General features: G+C 36.6%; 1 protein-coding gene across 8 annotated transcripts in view; it reads right to left on the reverse strand.

The window, feature by feature from the left end:
• Positions 1-14,436, reverse strand: part of UBE3A (ubiquitin protein ligase E3A) — a 93,927-nt gene extending 79,491 nt beyond the window's left edge. For 7 of the 8 annotated variants that reach the window (XM_060617905.3, XM_060617908.3, XM_060617899.3 and 4 more), the window contains exon 1: positions 14,278-14,436. The gene's annotated coding sequence lies outside the window, so the exon portion shown is untranslated. The remainder of the gene's footprint in view (positions 1-14,277) is intronic. The other variant, XM_060617909.3, reaches the window with a different exon arrangement.
• Positions 14,437-16,275: the final 1,839 nt, after the last annotated feature.

Below are 16,275 nucleotides of genomic sequence, written 5' to 3' on the forward strand. Positions count from 1 at the left end.
TTGTCCTCACGTGATGGGCAAAAGGGGCACAAATAATAAAAACCACAATAAATAATGTAATTGCAATACATAATTGTGTTGTAAAGGAGAAGCACAAGATATGGTAAGTGCATATAGAGTTCTGACAATCTGGAAAAACAGGGAAGGCAAAAAACCACAGAAGCACCCTATGACCCAATAATACCATTCCTCAGTAGGTACCCAAGAACCAAAAATATAAGAACTGAAAGCAAGGACTTGAAGAAACATTTGTACATCCATATTCACAGCAGCATTATCTGTAACAGCCAAAAGAAGGAAGCAACCCAAGTGTCCAGTGAATGAATGTTAAACAAATTGTGGTATCTTTACATACAATGAAATACTATTCAGCCCTAAAAAGGAAAATCTGATACATGCTGTAACATGAGTAAGCCTTGAATATATCATGCTACCTGATACAAGCCAGAAGCAAAAGGATAGATATTGTATGATTACACTTACATAAGTAGCTAGAATAGTCAAATTCTTAGAGACAGAAAATAGAACAGTGGTCACTAAAGGCTGGAGGGAGGGAGAAGGTAACAGGAGCAGGGGAAAGTTACTGTTTAATGGGTACAGAATCTGAGTTTGGGACAATGAAAAAGTTCCAGAGATGAGTAAGAGTGATGACTGCACAACAACATGAATATACTTTATGCCACTGATCTGTACACTTAAAAATGGTTAAAGTAATGAATTTTATCTTACGTACATTTTACTGTACAGAAAAAGAACCTATATGATACCACCACACACCCATCAGAACATCTGATACTTGAAAATATCAAATGCCAAATGCAAAATGATAGAACAATTTGGAAAACAATTCTTTATAAATCTGAACATAAACTTGTCATGTGATCTAGTAATTCCAATTTAAGGTTTTTACTCTGGAGAAATGAAAACATGTTCACAAAAAGACACGCAAAGAGTATGTTTATTCACAACAGCCTAATGCTGGAAAAAATCTCAATGTTCACCAAAAAAAAAAAAAAAAAAAAAAAAAATGAATAAGCAAACTGTGGTATAGCTGTACTGCACTAAAAAACAAACAAAAAGTGATAAATACAAAATGGAGGAATTTCAAATACTTGCTAAAGGAACAAAGCCAAACAAAGAAAAATATATAACTTATGACACCATTTATATGCAACTCTAGAAGAGGCAAAACTAATATGCAGGACAATGGTTACCTGGAGCTAACAGGGAGAAATGACTAGAAAGAACATTTTTGGGGAGTAATTCAAATGTTCTAGTTCTTAACTGTGGTAGCAGTTACAGGACATATATGCATGAAAATACATCAAACTGTACACTTAAAAATGGGCATATATTGGATATAAATTATACTTCAATAAACTTTTTTTGGTTTATGAAAATGTAGCATATAAAAAGGTGGCATTTTAAATCAGTGAAGAAAGGATCCCTTAACTGATCTAGAGAATTGTCTACCCAAGTGGAAAAAAAATAAAAGGTAAATATTTGTACACAATAATATCCAAGGACATGCCAAATGCAATACAGACCTAAATCTAAACAAAACCATATACAAAAAATTAACTCAAAACAGATGACAGACTTAAATACAGAGCTAAAACTACAAAACTCTTAGAAGAAAGTAGGCATAAATCCTTATAACCTTTAGATTAGGCAATGGTTTCTTAAATAACAACACCAAAGACAACAAAATAAAATTTCATAAACCAGACATTTAAAACTTGGGTGCTTCAAGATAACAATCATAAAAGTGAAAAGAAAACCCACAGAATGTGGAGAAATATTTGAAAATCATGTATCTGATAAGAGACTTGTATCCAGAACATATAAAGAATACTTAAAACACAACAATAGAAAAGGGCACCTGGGTGGCTAAATCAGTTAAGCGGCTGACTTGATTTCAGCTCAGGTCATGATCTCACATTTCATGAGATCGAGCCCCACATGGGGCTCTGAGCTTAACTAACAGCGTGCAGCCTGCTTGGGATTTTCCCTCTCCCTTTTTCTGCCATTCCCCCACTCTCGTTTATAGAAGCTCTCTCAAAAAAAAAAAAAAAAAAAAAAAAAAAAAAGTCCCAATTAAAAAATAGCAAAGGATTTGTGCAGATCCACCCCCAAAGAGGGCCAATCAGCACATGAAATGTTTCTATCATCATTAGTCATTAAGCAAATGCAAATCAAAACCACAAAGAGATACCTTCACACCCATAAAAATTACTAAGATAAAGGGACAATGAACGGAAGTAGTGCTATCAGAAAGAACCTGCATACACTGCTGATTCAACTGTAAAATGGTGCAGCCACTTTGGAGGATTTTGGCAGCCTAAAATGTTAAACATAGATACCCTATGACCCAGCAGTTTCACTTCTAGATGTATACCCAACAGAGCTGAATATATATGTCCACACAAAAGCCTATATATGAGTGTTCATGGCAACTTGATTCATAATAACCATAAAGTGGAAACAATCCAAATAGTTATCAACTAACTGAATAAACAGTGCATATATTCATAGCATATTATTCAGCCATAAAAAAAGAATGAAGTGCTGTTATATGCTACATGAGTGAAACCTGAAAATATAATACTGTGTAAAAGAAGTCATACATTAAAGGGCACATATTTTATGATTCCACATATATGAGATGTCCAGAACAGACAAATCCATATAGAAAGAAATCAGATTAATGGTTGCCAGAGGATGGAGGACAGGAGAATAGGGAATGACTACTAACAGGTACAGTTTCTTTTTGGGATAATAAAAAGGTTCTAAAATTAGCGCTGGTGGTTGTACAACTGAATATACTAAAACCCAAATATACTAAATACAGTTATTACTAAAACTGAATTATATGCTTTAAAAAGATGAATTGTATGGCATGTGAATTATATCTCAATAAAGTTGGGAATTATAAAAAATATATGGTTGTTTTTTTTTTAAGAAACCTCTCAAAAAAAGAAAAAAGCTACATGTATCTATAATTTTACAAATATATTTGTTTGGCATTTGCCAGGCAATTTTATATTCTACACTAACATTTAACAGCTGTTATATTTTAGAATAAGTTAAGAAGAGAAGAGACTTTCACTTATTTTTATACCTAAAACTATACACTTTATCTACCTGCATTTGCTCACTCTCAAAAATAATTCTATGCACCAATATTTAAAGGGGGGATGGGAAAACCAACCAGGAAATACAAGTGGCTTTCTGGAAATACAGAAATGTTAGAATTCTTGGTTTTATGATTTATGAAAATAACCTAACCCAATATTTGAAATTGATACTATGCTGCAAATCTAGGTTGTACAGTTATACATAGGAGTAGGTAGGAGAACTCTGGGATCACAATTACTGTGTATTGGAAAAGAACTGAACTCTCTAATGGCATTTAGCCTTCCCCTCCCTTTGGGTTCTGTGAACAGTTCATAAATTAAATAAGTTATGCTTATTTACCTACCTGAATAACTACAAAATGTACATTCCTGATTGGCCAATTTTCCCCCTAATAAGGTACCTTTACTTAAGTGTTTTGTTACATGGGTTAAGAGTAGATCAAGTGTCATCTATGGAAATCTTTTAGAAATTCTAAATTACCAGATTTATCTCAATTTCCTGGCTTTAAATATAAATCACATATTCTGGTCAAGAATTCTATGATCTGAAAATAGAAGCAAATGTGACACATAGTCCGAAAGACAGTATTGTGAAATTTTCCTCCAGGTTCTTTCTGCACTATAGTTCATTTGAGTTCAATCTTATATGGTGTCTAACCTAAAATTAAACCTAGAATTATGCTTTCAGCCTATTTTATGCACACACACCAAAAAATGACATACAGTACAAGATACTGAAATAACTAAAGGTAGGTGGGTTTTCCTTGAAATAATCATGAACATATACTTTCACATTTATTATTTCCTCTGCATATCAAATGTAGCACCTAAACTCAAGTATCTGGCACGCTGGGGAGCTTAGTCGGTTAAGCGTGCGACAGGATTTTAGCTCAAATCACAGTTCATGAGATGGAGCTCCCCTGTTGGGCTCCATGCTGACAGTGCAGACCCTGCTTGGGATTCTCTCTCTCCCCTCCCCTGCTTGCGCAAGCTCTCTCTCTCAAAATAAGTACAATAAACTTAAAAAAAATAAACTCATAAAATCTGATTCAAGGATAACAAAAGACCACTGGCTTCTAATTTAACTTCAAAGTGCCTTTAAGAATGCTTACTACATATAATGTTAATTACATCTGCATCTGTTAAAAAAATTGAAAATTGTTCTAAAGACTATACTTGAAGGATATAAAATGTAAAAGTTGAAGATGTTTAATTTTCTATTAATATCTAGTAAAATACCTCAAAGTGGCCTAATTATATTCTTTTGAGCAGTTACCAACTGGAGTAGTATTTTTACATCAATCAGTACATGAACATTCATTCATTCACCCAGCACAAATGCCTGAAAGTATACAATAAAAAAAAAAGGGGGGTGGGGTGGGGAGGACATCCGGCTGGCTTAGTTGGTGGAGTATGAGACTCTTTACTCCAGGGTTGTAAATTTGAGCCCCAAGTTGGGTGTAGAGATTACTTTAAAAAAAAATAAGATCTTTAAATAAGTAAAATTAATTAAAATAAAATAAAATAAAATAAAATAAAATAAAATGAAATAGAGAACCATTTACTTTTATCATGGAGTCATCAAGTCAGGAGTAAAGAACTTATTTAATTGCAATTTGAGATTATGTACTTGCTCAGGAAAAGCAGGATTCAAAAACAGCACAATACAAGGAAACACTAAAACCAATGAGTGCAAGGAGATTCTCAGGGAAGGCTTCCCAGAGTAATATTTAGGAATATTTAGCAATATTCCCTGAGACCTAAAGAACAGGTGAAATTTGTTGTCTGTATTCCAGGAAAATTGAAATGCACTGGCAAAGACTTTGACACTAGAAAGAGGTTAGACAGCTCAAAAAACTGCAAAGGTCAGTACTGTTAGATGGCTCTGAACAATGGGGACTGAGGAGAAAGATACAGCTGTGGAGGAGAAAGAATCTAGATTATGTGAGACTTCCTAGACTAATAAAGGATTCTGAATTTATTCTAAAAGCAATGGAAAGCCAAAGTATAATTTTAAATAGAAAGTAACAAGGTTAAGACTTATTTTTAAACAATCACTTGAAAAGACAGAATTATTTGTTCACAATAATCCAAAAGAATTACAAACAATCAGAAATGATGGAGTTCATCCAAGTTGATGGTTACAAAATCAATACCAGCAATAATCAAATGAAATAAAAAGGATACTATTTATACTGCAAAAAAAAAAAATTAATCATATACCAGGAACAAATTTAATAAAGCATGTGTAAAAGGCCTTTATGAAGAAAACTGCAAAATACAGAAGAATCAAATAAACAGCAAGATAAACCATGTATAGTCAATGCAATTCCAAATAATATCCCCAAAGGAATTTGATAAAATAGTTTTAAGTTATGAAAGAATGAAAGTCTAAGAGTCAAGATAGTTCTGAAAATTAATAAAGGGGAGGCCTGGAATCCCAGATTTCAAAGCTTAATATAGAACTATGTGAAATAAAAAAAATGTAGTACTGGTGTTTAAAAAAGATTAAGACAAAAAATTAAATTAAAAAAAAAACAAACTAAAATCAAACCCAAGCATATGACAGATGACAGTAGAAAAATAATGGAGAATCAATACTTAATGTTGGAACAATTAACTTATGTGAAAAAAAATTGATTCCTAACTCCCTCCCACATTGGACCTAAATGCAAAAAAAGCAAACAATATAAACCTCTCAACTATTAGCAGACAACGTAAAAGAAGGTTTCTTGAACAAAAAATACAAATCATAAAGGATCATGATTTTAACATCCAAAGTTGAGATTCTATATCACACAAGAGAATATCACAATGGGCAACAAGTAATTTTATTCTTATTCTGTTATCTTTCACCGCTGCACTGTAAAGTAAGAAGGTTCAATGAGATGATCACCAAGGTCCTTTACATAACATAAATGCTGTTATGATGTCTCACTCTTTTTAAAACATTTAATTCATAAAATATTTAAAACATAGCCAAAATAATAAAGTTCACAGCCATTTACCAACCATCCAGAGTTAATAATCAAGAAAATGCAAATTAAAATGAAGTATCATTTCGTATCCATCAAATTTGCTAAAATTTTAAAATGTGACAATCCCAAGTATGGGCTAGGATGCTGGAAAATGAATTGCACATATGCTGCTGGTAAAGTATACATTGGCGTAATGATTTTAAAGAAGAATTAGTAATATCTAGTAAAATTAAAGTTATTCACAACCTATTCCAGGCAATTTCACTTTAATGAATCTTCCCAAACACCTACACCCCCCCCCAAAAAAAGTATAAGAAACAATCACTCCAGCATTATTAATAACAGAAAAGAAAATAACTCAAAATATCCATCAACAGTGAAATACATACATTTTATATATCCATACAATGGAGTACCATACAGCAATTTGAACATATTAGACCTATATGCACTAACATATAGATCTCAAAAAATGCTAAGTATTTTTTTAAAAGGAAGCTGATGAAAGATTATGTTCAATACAGTACCATTTTGTAAAAATTTTAAACATAAAACACTGTATAGATCACTTATGGATTACATGTACATGGATACAGTAGAAGTATACACAAGAATATGAAGTATACTCAAGAACCTCAGGATAGTTATTACCTTAAGTGGAGAGAGGGTAATAGAACTGGGAAAGATAGGGAGGGTGTTGCTCTAAGTGCATACATAAGACTGCATTTACTTCCCAAAGAATCAAAAGTGGTCGAATTTATAATTCTGGATAGTGTTCGAATGAGTATTTGCTATATCATTTACTGTAAGTTTTAAATACTTTGTAAACTCATCATTACTTTGTAAACAATCTAACCTAACCTACTTACTTTATAAAAGGAACGATATCAGAATAGAAAATAAATACTATTGTAGTCACAGCAATTTTAAACATGTCTAAAATAGCACTTTGGGGAATTAAATCTTGATCACTTAAGAGAAAGAAACTTGTAGGCTACAGTGCAGCCTTAATTTCTCAGCATCTGATGTCAGCTAGAAATATCGAGAACACAAACACACCCCTCCTAGGAAACCCTGTCAAATACAGCACAGGCATCAGCAGTAAAGTGGGACTGCAGTATAGGCAGGTCTTTAGTCTACTGTCCAGACTGACCCCTAGTCCTATCATTACTTAAAATTATTTAAAGTTCTGAAGCCTAGAGGATTTTGTTCCTGATTAAACTTAGTTCATCAGCCCACAGCAGATATCCAAAAGTAGTTCTAAACTAAAAAGAAAGCAGTTCACTCATTAAGCACTTACAAATACATAAAACTGCACGTGAAAAAATGTTTATTGTTCTCATAGAATCTTCAATCCAGGAGCAAAGAAATGATTTAATTTCCGTTGAGATAAGTGACTTACCTATTATCCTGTTGAGACCCGTCTATTTTTAAGTTCACCCCTCCTTGCCTTTCATCTAGCCCAAAAGATGGAAGAGGAATTTTAGGGTGAGTAAACGGACTCCCTACTGAGATAAATGAGACCATAGGACCTTACTTTTTCATTTTGAAGATAATCTGAAATATAATACACTGGGCAATCATGGAATTAAAAGAATATACAATAATACCTGAAATGCAAAAATCTAGTTTTATGTGTATGCAAGACTAAAGTTAGCTCATTTTTTTTTTAAACATATTCTACTTAAGAGGTCTCATTTCAACACTATAGTCAACTTTTAAGCGCTTCCATCCTGTCAAGCACAGTACATCCCTACCTTCGCTGCCAAACTTTGATCCATTTAATTTTCTATTTTCCTTTTCTGCTCTTTAAACATGTTTAATGTGTCCTAGTCCATTTTGGGCTGCTAAAACAAGATACCACAGACTGGGTGGCTTGTAAACAGAAATTTCTTACATTTCTGGAGTCTAAGAAGCCCAATATCAGGGTGCTGGCAGATTTTATGTCTGGGAAGAACTAGATTCCTGATTCACAGACAGCTGTCTTCTAGCTGGGTCCTCCTATGGAAAAGGCAAGGGAATTCCTTGAAATCTTTTATAAGGCACCCCATTAGTGAGGGCTCTACTCTAATGATCTAATCACCTCCAGAAGGCGTCAGATCCTAATACCATTACACTGGGTGTGACAATTCCAACACATAAATTTGGGAGGACATAAACATTTAGTCTATAGCAGTATGTCACAAACATAACAAAATGTGTAAAAAATGGAATATAAATGAAGCAGCTTAAGTAGCTACGGAAAGAAACTTTTCATTTTTTGTAAGAAACTCTAAATTTAGAACATCTTGAACAGCATAGTTTCTATAACCAATATTCAACATGATGCATTGTCAGCTCACTTCAGAAAACTAGAAGAGAAATGTTACCCAATTACTCTTTGTGTTAAATGGGATTTATCACATAAAACAGGTGCTCAAAAGACATGTTTTTTTTTTAATTCCTAAAACAAAAACTTTAAATATTTAGCAAAGGTAAATATTTAATATCCTTGTTTACGGCACACTATAAGGTTATCAATATTGGCACGTATACACACAAAGAGGCACAATAAATAGAACCCCTAAGAAAAAAATACTGAAGTAATTATTCAGCTGAAAATACCCACATGTCTCCCTATGACCCATTAGCTTTATGTAAAAATAACTGCTGGGCATTTCATCCTTTCTCTTTCAAAGAATGGGATTATGCTTTACATCTGATAAAAGAATTTGTTAGTAGTATGAAGAAATTCCTGTAGTGGTATCTGCAGTGCTAGAAGTATCATCTGAGGAGAAAAAAAAGAAGACCAGTTTTAAAGATGAAGCCAGGAAGTGACAAAATGTGACATTTGTTCAGTCTGAATGGTACATACATGATTGTTATATTATTCTCTATACTGTCTGTATACTGAATTGGGGGGGGGGGGGTCAGAATTTGTTCTGAATCACAAAGAATATAAAAGTAAATGGGTAGGATAGTGGTTACAGTCCACAAAAGAAATGCTAAGACTACCTTCTCACATTCAAGAGTAGAACTCTATTAGAAGCTTGAAATGGATAAGGTATCCCTTTTGATAAAAGGAGGCAGAAGTCATCACATTAAGAACTAACAAAGAGCTATAAGCCTGCATACCACAAAGAAACAGGTCAAAAAAATTTTTTCATGTTTTATTTTCATAATATAAAAGGATCTGTGCTTGACTAACCTCAACTGACCTCAGAAGGGTACTGTATGCAACACACTGAACTGTTAAGAGTTACCACATTAAGCTCCATTCTGCCCAGCCAAGAGTTTCATTTAAAGAACATTTTATCCTACTTGTATAGTAAGTGTTCAGGGTTCATATGCTACCTTCATGCTTTTAATTATAGCATAGATGCTGACTTTAATAAAGTCTTACATAGGATTCTTTTCCATGATCCTTATGTGATGCCTTATAGATTCCACAGACTTCCTAGGATTGAACTTCTCGCATAATCTTATCCAATAAGAATCTATGTCTCCAAAATTTTTCCTTTGAGGTCAACCTTATGATTCACTTGCCATTTATCAAATTAACAGGAGAGGTCAAAAGTAAAGCAAATTACAGAAGGTGTTGGACTATGGATTAATAATACTGAATACATCACTAACTATTAAGATTTATTGTTTATTTTAAATGTAGTTAACAAATTTAAAATAAATTCAGACACTAAACATTTTCCAAAATAATACTTCTATGAAAAGATTAAAAATGTTAATAGAGAAAAGCATGGAAATATACCAAGGTTCCAATCACCTATTTAATACTAACCAACTTGTTTTTTAGGGCAAGTCACTAAATCATACAAGGTCACTTTATTATTCCACTTTTTTGAGAATGATCACATCTGAAAAGCAATCCTTTGAAACAGACAAAGCAAGTATCACCTTCACTTGAAAGAAGTTAACAGAACAAAGGCTTTAAAAGATAAATGACCTGCTCATGACTAGAAGCTAGATGGGAAGAATGAACCCATGATCTTCTGACACCAAAGTTAGTGCTTCTTCCTCCACATCAGTGATTCTTGGTGGCTTTTGTTCACTGAACCTGCTGAGACTCTGAAACACTTAAAATTTTATATATAATTTTAGGGAGTTCACAGTCATGAAGCTTAGAATCAAACAGTTAACAACTGTCAGCTAAATCTATATGCAAACAGCAATATTCCAAAAAAAGGTACTAGCTTTATTTCATTCTCAGATTGGCCTTAAACTTAATAATCTTCTTTTTGACTTATTATCCACAATGATATTTACTTGCTAAAGATAATTTAGATCAAAGCACACTATACGTAACATTTCTCAGGTTAAACGAAAATGAAAGTTGGCAGAGACTAATTATGTACTGTTATTTCATTAAAAAAATTACACAGTATCTTTAAGCGTTTTAAACATAGAATATGTTTATAGATTAATACTATTTCTATTTAGGGGCACCTGGGTGGCTCAGTCGGTTGGGCGTCTGACTTTGGCTCAGGTCATGATCTCGCAGTTGGTGGGTCCGAGCACTGCGTCAGGCTCTGTGCTGACAGCTCAGAGCATGAAGCCTCCTTCAAATTCTGTGTCTCCTCCTCTCTCTGCCCCTCCCATGCTCATGCTCTGTCCCGCTCTGTCTCTCAATAATAAATAAATGTAAAAAAAAAAAAAATACTATTTCTATTTACTATAATTTTACTTGACTCCCTTTCTAAGAAGAAAAAGTCCCATTTCCTGCACTGTTATGGTCAGAAAAGGCCCATTGATGGCATCTTGTGAAGTCATCCTTCTAATAATAGTGTAGAAAACACTCAAACATAAGGTAAGTGTGTAATCACAAACTACTCCTCCCAAGAGGTAGGAGCAAACATTTGCCATAGGGTACAAAGAGTCCTGAACAAAGAGTCCATACTCTCAGACTGTGGTTCTGGCTCTGCCACCTAGGTGACTTTAAGAAAATCTGTTTAAAGCTTTGCACTTCAATTTCTTCATGTGTAAAATTAATGGAGTAACTAACTTCGAGAATAGACCTACTCAGGTTTAAACCTTGTATAAATCTAGAAGACAGAAGGATAATCACCCCAGAAAAATATCAAAGTATTCACAGGAAACTGCCATTTTTTTTTTCATATATATATATATATATATATATATATATATATATATACACACACACACACACCCATTCACACAAACAAACACACTATGTGCCAGATCTTGGGTGATGGAGAGGGACCAAGATATAAAGATATGAAGTATCTCACATATGCCAAATAGTGGTAGAAAGGGGTAAAAATAATAATCTTTAGAATAGCAGCTGCGAGTGTAAAGTGTTGAGCCCAACAGAACTGTCCTAAGATTAGAAGAGCACAGAAGAATGAGGCTCTGTTACATGATAGGGTTTCACAAAAAATGGGATTAATATGGACAGAGTAACTAGACTATAAGCTTCCAAAAGACAGAGACATGATTTTTGTCTTTGTATCCCTTACACCTAACAAGCTCATAGTAGGTACCCAATAAATGTTAGCTGACTATTTACTACTTCATTAACTAATTCATCCATACTCAAGTATGGATAGTAAACTTTCTGGTAAACACTAGTAGGAGTCCTTGCCCTTAAAGAGTGAGTTCACAGGTAGTGAGAATGAAAACATGTAAAGGATAACATGCTAGAGTTCCCTGTATGTAAGGTGCTTTGAGACCAATCAGAAAAACTGGGTAGGAAGACTTCAAATGATAATACTTATTAAGGGCCTATGTGTTAGGCATTTTACAAACTTTAATCCTCATTAACAACTCTGAGTTAGTTTCACCATCCCATTTTACAGATGACAAAACTGCAGCTCACCAAGACGAAGTTAACTTGCCAAGATAAGACAACTAGGGGGAGCCCTGAATTAAAAATGGGATCTAATTCCAAAGCTGTTTTCACTGTACATACTGTAATGTCTTTGAATATATTTTATCTTTACATTGGGGGTGGGGGGGGGGGTAGGGGGTTGAGGGAGCAGGAACTGTCAAAATCTGCCAAAACTCTGTTATCCTGAATTACCATAAAAAGAGAAAATCTGTCTTCATTCATAAAAATGAGAAAACTAATTTTTATACAGCTGCATGTGTACTTAATATAAATTGTCTCTACATTCTGACCAATACAAGTTTAGGTCTCAACAAAAATATGCAACATGACTGAAGAACATAACCAATAATCATTTAAGAAAATAAGCATTTGTAAATATTTCAAGTGCTTGGGTTGAAAAATTTAGGTATGATTCATAGTTTTGGATTATTCCAATGACTGCTTATTCGAAACAGCAAATTATTTCAGATTTGTGGGGGACAGGTTTGGAGGTGAGAGAGAAGGGATAATTTTAAAAATGACCTAAAGTTTAAAAAATACAAATGATTAAATGTTAAATGTCAAAGACACTGTAAGTAACCAATTAATCTTGTTAAATGACCTGGACAAGTGGGATGAGAATATCTTCCTCTCAATTCTAATTAAGTATACTTAAAAAAGTCATGAAAAAAATGTACAATTTAGGAGACATAAAACAAAAACGGCTTACAAAACCTCTGAAAAGGAATCAAAACATTGTAATTTTATCTCTCTGTAAAGTTAAACTCCTCAGGAACTAGGCAATGTCTAGACAATTGTGTACACAACACTTAGCACATTAATGCTAGTTAATAAATATTGACACAATAAGGCTTTCTTAGTTTCCAATTCTAATTTTGTAAATATAGGGTCATTATTTCTTGAATTTATTTTTTACTTTTGCGATCATGATTACTAGTTTCTTTAAAGGGTTTCTGGGTCATTCTTCAGTTTTATCAGCACCATCACTAATACTGTATTCATTTCATTAAAAATGTGATAAATAGCTCAGATTTACAAGCAAGATCTAATTCCAAAATTACTTCCACTATACACACTGTGAGAAAATTTTATTTTTATCTTCCTAAATTCTAAACTTTTTTACATGATTTACACAATAATATTCCAAGTAAGAATACTTACTAGTCAGAGATATGAAATACACTTCTCATTCCTCTTGTCATTCACTTAAGATTTACTGGGTATCTACAATGACTTTGACAGGTAATTTTTTTGACTGCTGTACTTAGAAACTTTAGGTCACTTCCATTTCAGGTCCCCAGAATATTCTGGAATAAATTTCCTGCTTCTTTCAATATTGCAAGCAGTGGAATACTCCAAAATTATAGGTTATATCCATATTCTCTTATGGTTTATGGAGAGTAACTCTGGACTGTAAATCCCATATTGCCATTCGTCTACATTTTCAACAGCACCTTAGCCACTTAATAAATATAATGCCAAACAGATTTAGTAATGCTTCTATTTTAATATGCCCATAGGACGTTTTAAAAAAAAAATCAGAAACTAAATTATTTTTGAAGAATAAACTCAACGACTGTCTATATTAAAATTATTTCTAACAATTTTACGGACTAAAGCATTTGCCACATTCAATTCTGACTTTACCAACAAAACCTCAACGCCATGACGAAAAGTCCTTTTCATTTTCTCAACTGAAAAGGGAAAACAAAAAATGCCAACTGTTTGCAGGGTTGCATTTAACAGAATCTCTGGCAAACCCGGTAGAGCTCATACTTAATTTGAAAAACCCAATAACCTGTGAACACAATCCTTGGGCTTGATTTCCCTCTTCATTCCCCCTCCCCGCCAGTCCACCCCCAAAATCCCGACCCACCAAAGCACACGTCTAAACATTTTTCACTACCGGGGCAAAAACCTCGAAAACAGAGGCTTCCTCCCGTTTGGAAGAAAAAGGCCAGGCCTATTCAGCCTGGGGCCCGGGCCTGCTCCTTAAGCTCCGCTCCAAGGAGGGCCAACTCTCGACTCCCTGCACACCCCGCCTCGGGCCCGCTCGCGTCCCCTAAGGCGACAAAAACCTCCCTCAGGCCCTCAGCCAGGACTGACAGTTACGGGAGCAGCAGCGGCTGCTACCTATCAGAGGCCTACTTCTGGCACCGACCACTCCAAACCACGCGCCCCCAACACCTGCCGCGGCGCGGTTTAGGGGCGTCCTTACGTTTGCCGAAGCCAGCCCCGCAGGGTGGCTTGGACTACAGAGAAAACGAAGGGAAATGTGACCGGCCTCCCCGGCCCAGGCCCCGTCCTCGGCCACACTGACCTGTTGTCGCCCCCGCGCCTGGGCTGTGGCCCTCGCAGCAGCGGCCGCCTCACTAGTCGTCGTCGCCCTCGCTCGCCGCCCCCGCCCGCCGCCGCCTCGTTCCCTTTCGCTGCCGCCACCGCCGGGGCTCATGCGGGACCCGCGCTTCCTTCTCCGGAGACTAAGGCCGGGAAAGGGGGCACCGGGGCCGCATAAAACCCCGCGCTCGTCGCCAGCCGCCGCTCCGCCGCTGCCTGTCCCCACTAGAGAGCTGCGGGGCCCGCCGACCCGGGGCTAGACTGTAAGCTGCTCCGAGCGCGACCCCAAGGAGGAGCCGAGGGAGGCGCCGCTCCCCGAGGCCGTAATCGCTAGGTCCGCACAGATGAAGCTCAAGTCGGAGGCAGCAGCGAAAGGCGAGTGCCTGGGCCGGCAGATGGCTAAGTGGTAGCGAGGTGTGCAAGCGAGAGGAAGGCGATGTGTCGAGGTTCTGGCGAAGGGGATTCAGGCTCTGTCGTCTCCTGCAGTCACCCCGAACCCAGCGCCACCATCTTGGGAAAAACGCGGATCTCGCCGCCGCAGCGCAAGCCGGGAGGACTGGCTGGGCGGGCCGAGTATCCCAGCAGGCAGCGCGCTCCGCCCGGACGGGCGAGGGCTCCGGGCCGGGACGCAGGAACGCGGGGCGGGGCTGGGGGGAGCGCGGGAGGACGCAGCGTTGTGCCCTGCCCCCCTTGCTGGCTCCGCCCTCTTCCTGCTTGCCGTCGTCGCCGGCGCAGGGGCTGTTGGGAAGGGGAAGTTGCTCCCGGCTCCTTGGAGTCCTACTAGGGTCGGTCGCCATCTTAGGACGGGGCGGAGAGGGCAATGTTTCCTTTGAGCCACCAATGTTTGTGGCCCCACGAAAGAAGGGGGTACACGCTGGAAGCCCCCTGTCTCCCCAGGCGTGTTGGAGAGCCCCTGGTCAACCCAAGTCCAGAAACGTGCTAGGACTTGGACGCTTTTGCTTTTGGTGGGGAACAAATCGGCTCTGAAAATCCGCCGAAGGGTGGGCGGAGGGGGCCTTTGATATCTCCCAGCCTCTCTGCAGGGCTGAAGCCTCCGGATCCCAGGCCTTCGACCCCAACCCCTTTCTGTCCAGAGCTGCCTCTAAATACTGCAGAGGTAGCCCGAAAGTGTGAGCCAGCTTTCAGGGATCCAAGGTCATCTGCTTAGATCTCTCGGCAACACTTTGTCACTAGTTTACTAGAATCTGAAAGCCCGTCTCGCAGTTTTGATGTTTGGTAGGTTGTTGATAAAATGAATGTGGCGTCTTGGTAGACAGCTGGATGGATGCTAATTTTGACCCATATGACAACACATTTAACCCCGTGCGTCATTTTTAGTACCAAGGTCACCATTTTATTTAAAAGGGATTTTTTGTGGCTCTGCGACACTTAAACTAGCAAAGCTATAATGGAATCACTAGCAATTCATAGTCTTAACGGCATGCAACTTTGCTAAGCCCATAGAATACTATATGAGATCCCATTCATCTAGTATTCAAAGGATTTTTTTTAAATCAACAATCTTACATAGCACTGTATTTAGCTGTCATTCTTAGAACATTTTTTCTATACAGTAACATATATATAGTTATATATAGAGATATACTGCTTTCCAACTATAAACAACTTAACTATAAAAAGTCAGCTACTGGAATTTAAATTTTCCCAGGACAATTAATGATAAATGACAGTATTAAATCATGTCCAATTTTAACTCAGTTCTCGTTCTTTTTTTTTCATTTTCCTCCATTACAGGTCTTAATTTGGAAACAATTTGCAGTTATATTTTATAAAAGAGGGAAATTAAAGTCAGTCTTTTAAGGATTCTTTGCATATTATCAAAATAGGCAAATGAGAATGAAAATCTTTGAAGAATTTTGTTAGAATTATCAAAGCAAAATGTTACTGCAGTGTCTAGTATGTGAAGATACTTGTAACTATTCTACTTAAGTATAAATTGAATAAATGAAATGTAGTTTTG

This window comes from Panthera onca, chromosome B3 (assembly GCF_046562875.1).
Source record: "Panthera onca isolate mPanOnc1 chromosome B3, mPanOnc1 haplotype 2, whole genome shotgun sequence".
Taxonomy (NCBI): Eukaryota; Metazoa; Chordata; class Mammalia; order Carnivora; family Felidae; genus Panthera; species Panthera onca.